Raw genomic sequence first — 7,651 nt, forward strand, 5'->3', positions numbered from 1 at the left:
GCTAGAAAGAGGTCCATCACAGGGACATGGGCACACATCTACAGCCCCCAGGAGGTTGAAGTCCTGTGCACAGCCAGGTTTGGAACAGGCTCTACCACGGTCCTTCCCTGTCTTCCAAATACAAGCCCAGGGTCGTTCCTGTGCTCTCCTTCTGGTTGCTGCTGCACTGTCAGGAGGGGAGAGCGAGCCAGCGGTGTGGCCAGGACCCCAACAGCAGCATCTGCTGTGCCTTGGTTCTGATGCCTCCGTCCTCCGTAAAGCCCCAGCCTGCATGCCCTATGGCTCCCCTGTACTGTGAGTCTGAGGAGAGCGGGCACTGTCGCCAGGGCCAGGTCTGGAGGAGCATCTGGAAACCTGCTGGTCCCGAGCCCCCAGGGGACCCCCGGCTGCCTTGGGTGCTGTCCACAGGCCCTCAGCCGCTCCTCCATTTTTTGGTGTGGCTTTCAAAGCAGACTCTGGTGACATGGAGCGTCAATGTGGAAAGCGACCTTCCCCCAGGAGGCTTCTGCCAGGAAAGTCGGTCAGGGCAAGGCCTGGCTGCTGACTGGTCCGGCCCTTTCTCAGGCAGCTCCCCACAGGCCTCCTCATGGGCAGCTGGTGGGCCACCCTCATGCCTGCCCCTGGAGCCTCACAGCCGGACAGGAGTAAGGAGTCACCCCATGGAGCCTGTTTCTTAGTTTCTTCAGCTCTGCAAAACGCACCCTGAGGCTTCCAGGCACTGTCTACTGCCGGCTCTGGGGGCCCCACGCCACAGGCCTCGGAATGCTGCTCCGGCCTCTTGCTTGTCTCTGTCAGGTCTGGGAGAGCCCTCTAGGGTCTCTGCTAATCCTTCAGGCCCAGGGGTCCTTCTCTCTGCCAAGGCTCGGGGTAGGGTAGGGGTACGAGCGCAGGCTCATTTCTCACAGCGACCACCACGGACTCCCACTCTTCTACCTCTCCCTTCTTCAGGGCAGTGATCTGGTTCCAGTTAACAACCCGGTCACTCTCGCTGTGAGCCCTACTCCAGGTCAGCTGGTTCTCTCGTAGCTCAGAGCACCAGAGAACGTAGATCAGGATGTACCAGTTGCACTGGACCCAATCCTGCCCCCCCACCCCACCACCATGGGTGTCAGCCTCGCTGGTGAGCCTGTGGCTCCGTAAAGGTCACCCAGCTGAGCTCAGAGAGGACTGTAGGGATGTGTTTTGGCCAGCATGTTCACCGACTGAGAAGTGCGTTTCTCTGAGAAGGCTTTCATGGGAGGGTGGCCAACGGGCACGACAGTCGGGACCCAGGCCAGGTGGGAGGTTGACCTCGCAGTCAGTAAGGCAGCAAAAACCTGGTTCCTGTGCTCTGTTCTATCAGCAGTGTAAACTCCTTGAGAAAGCGCTGGCAGAGCTGGGTTTTCCCCAAAGTGCTGGACATCATGGTAAGCCACACAGGTTCAGCTACCCCTGGAACAGAACGTACATTTGAGAGAGTCCCACCTAATGCCCCCAGAGTTTGGACCTGCAGAGTGGACTCTGCTATTTCCCTCCAGCAGATCATAGCCTTTCCAACTGCACTCTTGAGCCTGCTCACGAGAGTCAAACAGGGGAAATGAGAGAAAAAGAAGTCCTGGAAGTTCCTTTGTGCTTCGTCTGTCTCACACAGGGAAACAGTGATGCTCATGGCAACTTTCTTCCTCCTAAGCATGGCTGGGCTGGAACTGCAGGTTTCTTCAGCCAAGCTGCATGTCTCAGCAGTTGACCTCCTGGGAGTGATGCTGTTACCAGACGTTTCCTCTGACTTCGGAGCCAGAGGTGTTGTAGCTGCTGGAAGACGATGTAAAGGAGCCCAGGCATGGGAAGGGCGTGGACAAAAGGCTGCCCAGGGAGGCTGGTGGAGCAACACCCCCATCCCTGTCTCCATTCTGCCCTCGGCCCTGTGTACCAAAAGGTGTGCAGGGAGCTGCAGAGAAAGAAGCTCTCCTGGTGACCCGGAGGGGTCCTCCGTCACTTGGCCCTGCAGCAGACCTAGGTCACCTGCATCGCGCCCAGGACCCACACGGTTCTGATGTGTGTTCAGTTTTACCGAGTTAGGCTCTCGGTGGATGTGGTCCAGGCTGACTTGGCGTCATCTGCACTTCCTTGGAAGCTGCCCATTCTAGCAGAGCAGACGGCACTGAGCATCCGTTGGGGAGGGGAACGCGCTCAGTGCATCCTTCAGGAGGGTCCTTTGGAACTTACTGCCACAGCACCAAACTTCATTTCTGCCAGCACGCTGACACCCGAAGCTGTTCTTGTGTACGGTCCTTTGGACTGCTCCCTGGCGTGTGGTAGAGACCCCGGAGGAGCCATGGGAAGAGCTGCTGCTGCCGCTGCTGCTGAGGCTGCCACTTCCCTGACAGCACCTGGCTGACCCCTTCACTGGGACAGCCTCTGTTTGCTGAGCTGCGGCCTCTTCACCCTCTGAGCAGCTTTAGAACTGCACAAGGTACGTCTGCCCCTTCTTTCACAGTCCCGGTAAACCAGCAGGGGAGTTTCATTCAGGTCAGACTCTGGCATGACCAAGAATGCCTGGGCTGCCAGGAGCCAGACACATGACGGAGCCAGCCTGCCGCCACCTGGCAAGCTGACAGTTCTCGGATCATATATTCTCATACTGCACTATATGTACACTGGCATTAAACAGTTACTTAAATGGACTGAAGAAGTAACAAACAGATTTCTCACCACTGAAACGGGATTTTACAGATCAGTTGGGGGAAGGGGAAGCTGTAGTTCCATGTCTGATATTTAGAGCTCAAGACATCAGTGTGAACTCATGTTTAGTTTGTTTCACATAAATTCCGATGTTACACAGAGATATGTACAGATGTGAACACAGGCCTGGGTTTGTATGTACATTTGTATTTCTTGGTTTTGTCAGCTCAAAGTGCCTAGAAGCAATACACCTTCTGCAGCATGCAGCACACTGATCACTTGACATACTTGACATTGCCTTCTAATATTAGTTATTCAGTTATGAAGCTTCTTTGGGATATGAATGATTCTAAGACTGACACATGGAATATACAAGGTAAGCTTGAAGCATTTGTTGTTCCAAAAGTAAAGGAGTGGTGAGAAGGAAAACCTTCCCTAGTATTGTCAAAGGGAAAAGAAGACAATGGAGGTTGCTTCCATTGTTACAGCTGGAACAATGTGAACAATAGAACACGTGACACTGAAGATAATCTTATTAAGTTAAATGAACCAGACAGCAACAGTAGGGCCAGAAGAGGTGGCAGAAGAGATGGCCAAGGCTGCGGGAGTGTGAGGGGCCGCAGTCCAGGCTGCCCCAGGCCCCATGTCCCAGAAATCCCATGGCCACCTTCAGGCAGGAAGCTGTGGAGGAACTATGAGATGGGGAGGAGCTGGGCAGTGGCCAGTTGGACATCAGTGGAAGTGCCAGAGGAGGGCCCAGGAGGGAGTCCATGGCCAAAGTCATCAGGAAGCACTGTCTGTCGTCCAGCCAGTGCAGGGTCAGCCGGGGGAGATTGAGCAGGAGGTGGGCGTGTTGTGGAGCATCTGGCACCAAGCATCACCATGCTGCCTCCATTCCTCTTTGAAATTTAGTAGAGCTTGGTACCTGGAAGCCAGCCAACTCGTGTCCAGGGGCGTGACACTTGTGTAAGGGATTTGGAGACCAAGGTCTCACACACACGCAATCAGAGGCGTCTGGTGTCAGTATTCATGAATTATCCTCGGGGAAAGGAGATGCGGATTGACACATCAAAACTCTGTCTTTGTACAGGCGCATGTCTGTATAGTTCTGATCTGGTTTACAATCATGTTCATTATTTGGATTTATCTGCTGTCTTTCTTTTATGTAGAATTACTATGAATTAACCTTGAGGTCAATGCAAAGTTCACCACTTAGGAAAAAGAAAAACATACTATGGTGTAGGAAAAGTAAAATAAAACTTTTCACTAGTAAGCATATCTTTAATGGAGGTTTTTCAAGAAGAAAGAACAATAAAATGAATACAAATCATATTTAATGACTGGATCAAAATATGTCTTCATATTTTACACTTTAGTTAGCAATACACAAAACAAGGTGAGTTAATGGGAAATACACTCAAGGAAGATTTCCATACTTCATTTGAAGTGGAAAAATGTTGATACAAGCAGGATATGATAAGTTTTATCCTATTTATACGGTATTTCCCAGAGCAATCGCCCAGAAAGCTATTGCTATACAAAAATATTCTAAACTAGGAAATACTTTTAAATAAAACAAAATGTAATCATGAACGATGCTTACATAACACACATAAAAGCAAAAATAAAGGAGTATATAAATTAAACTAAAGAAACAAACATAATATAAATAACGAAATGACAAGTGTAAGCATTAATGTGTCAATTACAGTTTGGGTCTCAACAGTCTCACCTTCAGTAAGCAGTAGGACAGCGAGGCAAAATATCAGGAATAATGTTGAAGAAATGAACAATATAACCAACACAGGTGATGCAACTGATATACAAAAATATCGTATCCAACAACATCAGAATATACATTTAAAAATAGGCCAGAATATTTTCTATGATAGTCCATATTCTGGACCAAAATTTATACCTCAACGAATGTAAAAGAAACTGAAATAATGCAGACATTGTTTTGGAGCAACTAGATAAAATAGAAAAACAACTGGAAAATCTACAAATGAATAGCATTAAATATATATATATATATATATATATATATATATATAATAATCCATAAGTCAGAGAAGTAGTCTCAAAGGGAATTTAAAATGCATCTAACTGAGTTCATATGAGAATAAAATATGTAAAATGTGTATTGGTGTTAATGCAGTGCCGTGAGGCAAATTTATATTACTAAATGCTTATATTAATAAAGAGAAAAGCACTCATATCATTAATTTAATGCTGTCTATTTAGAAACTAGAGGAAGGAGATGTAAATATACCTAAACCAAATATAAATAAGGAAATAATGAAATCAGAAATTAATCAATTTGAAAAGAAGAAAGCTAGAGAAATGAAACAAAAATTGCTATTAAAATCAATCAAGTTGGTAAAACTCTAGCAAGACTGCAAAAATATAACGAGAAAACACACAACCTGCTAGCTTGAAGATGAAATAAGAGGGGTTAGCATGATGTCCTAAACAGCACTCTGGCCTCAGACTCAGCCCTTAAGGCATTCAAATCCAGCTGAAAAGCCCGTGAGAGTATTTTAGGCATGGAAAGACAAGACTCTCTGGCCAAAAAAAAAAAAATGACCTAAATGAAAGATCTCTGCTAGTGAGATCCCTGTGGAAAGAACAGGTCGTCAAAGAAGGAGGTAACTTTCTCTGAATGGAGGAGAGAACTTCCACTTTGACTATGACCTTGTCTAAATATGATCAGAGTCAGCGAACTGAAAAGGCCTTCATAGCCTTGGCAACTCATGACAAGAGCCTAGAGAGATTACTGACGCCATAAACAAGAGTGTCAATTTGTTAAGTCAACAACAGGAGTCACTGTGCACTTACTCCTCATGTAGGATTTCTGTCCTTAATGTGCTACACATTGTGATTTAATGCTATAACTAGTACTCAAACAGTATTCTACACTTTGTGTTTCTGTGTGGGTGCAAACTGTTGAAATCTTTACTTAATATATGCTAAATTGATCTTCTGTATATAAAGATAACTGAAAATTAATCTTGGTGTGAATGGAAGGGGAGAGGTAGCGGGAGAGGGGAGGGTTGTGGGTGGGAGGGAAGTAACTGGGGGGAAAAGCCATTGTAATCCATAAGCTGCACTTTGGAAATTTATATTCATTAAATAAAAGTTAAAAATATAAAAGAGGGGCTGGCGCAGTGGCATAGCAGGAAAAGCCACTGCCTGCAGTGTCAGCATCCCATATGGGCGCCAGTTAAAGTCATAGCTGCTCCACTTCCAACTTTTGTCTGTGGCCTGGGAAAGCAGTGGAGGATGGCCCAAGACCTAGGGCCTCTGCACCCACATGGGAGACCTGGAGGAGGCTCCTGGCTCCTGGCTTTGGATCGGCGCAGCTCCACCCATTGCAGCCAAGTTTGGAGTGAACCACTGGATAGAAGACCTCTCTCTCTCTGGCCCTCCTCTCTCTGTGTAACTCTGACTTTTGAATTAATAAATAAATCTTTAAAAACAAAACAAAGCAAAACAAAGATGAAATAAGAAATACCATCTACAGATTCTGTAGGGTTACTGTAGACATTAACAACAGAGGAATACTAAAGGAACTTATTCATTTGACAACCTAGAGGAAATCGGTTAATTTCTCAAGAATCACAAAGCACAGAAAACTTAACCAAAACAAAACAGACGATATTAATAGTATTATAACTAATAAATGGATTGAATCTGTCATTTTAAATCTCCTGATAAAATTTTCATGCCCGGGTGGCTGAACTGTGGAAGGCTGCCATTTAAAGAATTAACACCAACCTTAGACAATTTAACCTCAGACAACCTCAGACAATTTAAAAAAGAGAAAATACTTTCTAAGCCATTTTATGAGGTCCCTACTACCCAGGTTAATAAGAAAGCCAGACAAAAACAATAATGGAAAGAAAGTAAAACAAAAATCTGTGGTACAATATCATTCCTGAATACAAGTGCTTGCAAAAATCCTCAAAATATTAGCAAATTGAACTGTACGATGTTTCAAAAGATGTATACCGCACAACTAAATGAGGTTTGTTCTAAGTGCATTGCTGTTGCAACATTTACTCAAAGTTGATACAGTCCAACATGTGAACAGGCTAACAAGAGAAAAGTGAGTAAGATTATATCACCTGACACAGGAAAATATTTCACAGAACCTAACTCTCATTCATGATAAAATTCAGAGCAAGATAGGAATTGGGAGTAATTATGTTCACTTGAGAAAAAATTATAAAACAACTTCTATTTAATATCACATATAACAGTAGAAGACTGAGTGCTGTCCACCTTGGATCAATAACAAAGAAAGATACAAGCTCGCACACTCTTTCTTAAAACACGTACTCTTACTAGTACTGTAAGTTCTACATAATATAATTAAGGCAATACAAAGAAATAAATGAATACAGATAGAAAATGAAGAAACAAGACTGTCCCTGATTTCAAATGACATTATAATCTCCATAGAATTTTGGAAATATCCTACAAGAACTCATCCATAACTAGTAAGAGTCTTCAGCAAGATTAAAGGATGCACAATCAATACACAAAATTCAACCTATTTCTGTATATTAGCAGTGAATGGATGCAAACAGAAATTGACAACAAGATAACATTTGCAACTGCTACAAAAACCTGCAGAGGCACAGGTCCCAGCTGAATGGCCGGAGCACAGGCTGCTGTGGCACTGATCATAGCCCAGGCAGAAGCCACTGGAGCGCGCTGCCACCATAAGCTTATTTTGACACAAAAGTACTGAAATGTATGCAGAGGTTTTTTTTTTGTCATAATATTCATGTTCAAGTGCATTTTGAAGACCATGTGTATGCATGGATATTTCTTGGCACCAAAATGAATGTATCCCCTCCCCCTTTTTTTTTTAAAGATTCATTTATCTATTTGAAAGTCAGAGTGAGTGCGTGAGTGAGTGAGAGAGAAAGACAGAGAGACAGAGAGAGACCTTTCATCTGTTGGTTCACACCCCAGATGGCCA

At 44.9% G+C, this 7,651-nt stretch overlaps 1 pseudogene; it reads right to left on the reverse strand.

The window, feature by feature from the left end:
* Window positions 1-412: 412 nt before the first annotated feature.
* LOC133768111 (folliculin-interacting protein 2-like) lies at window positions 413-2,609 on the reverse strand (annotated as a pseudogene).
* Window positions 2,610-7,651: the final 5,042 nt, after the last annotated feature.

This window comes from Lepus europaeus, chromosome 10 (genome assembly GCF_033115175.1).
Source record: "Lepus europaeus isolate LE1 chromosome 10, mLepTim1.pri, whole genome shotgun sequence".
In the NCBI taxonomy this organism is placed as follows: Eukaryota; Metazoa; Chordata; class Mammalia; order Lagomorpha; family Leporidae; genus Lepus; species Lepus europaeus.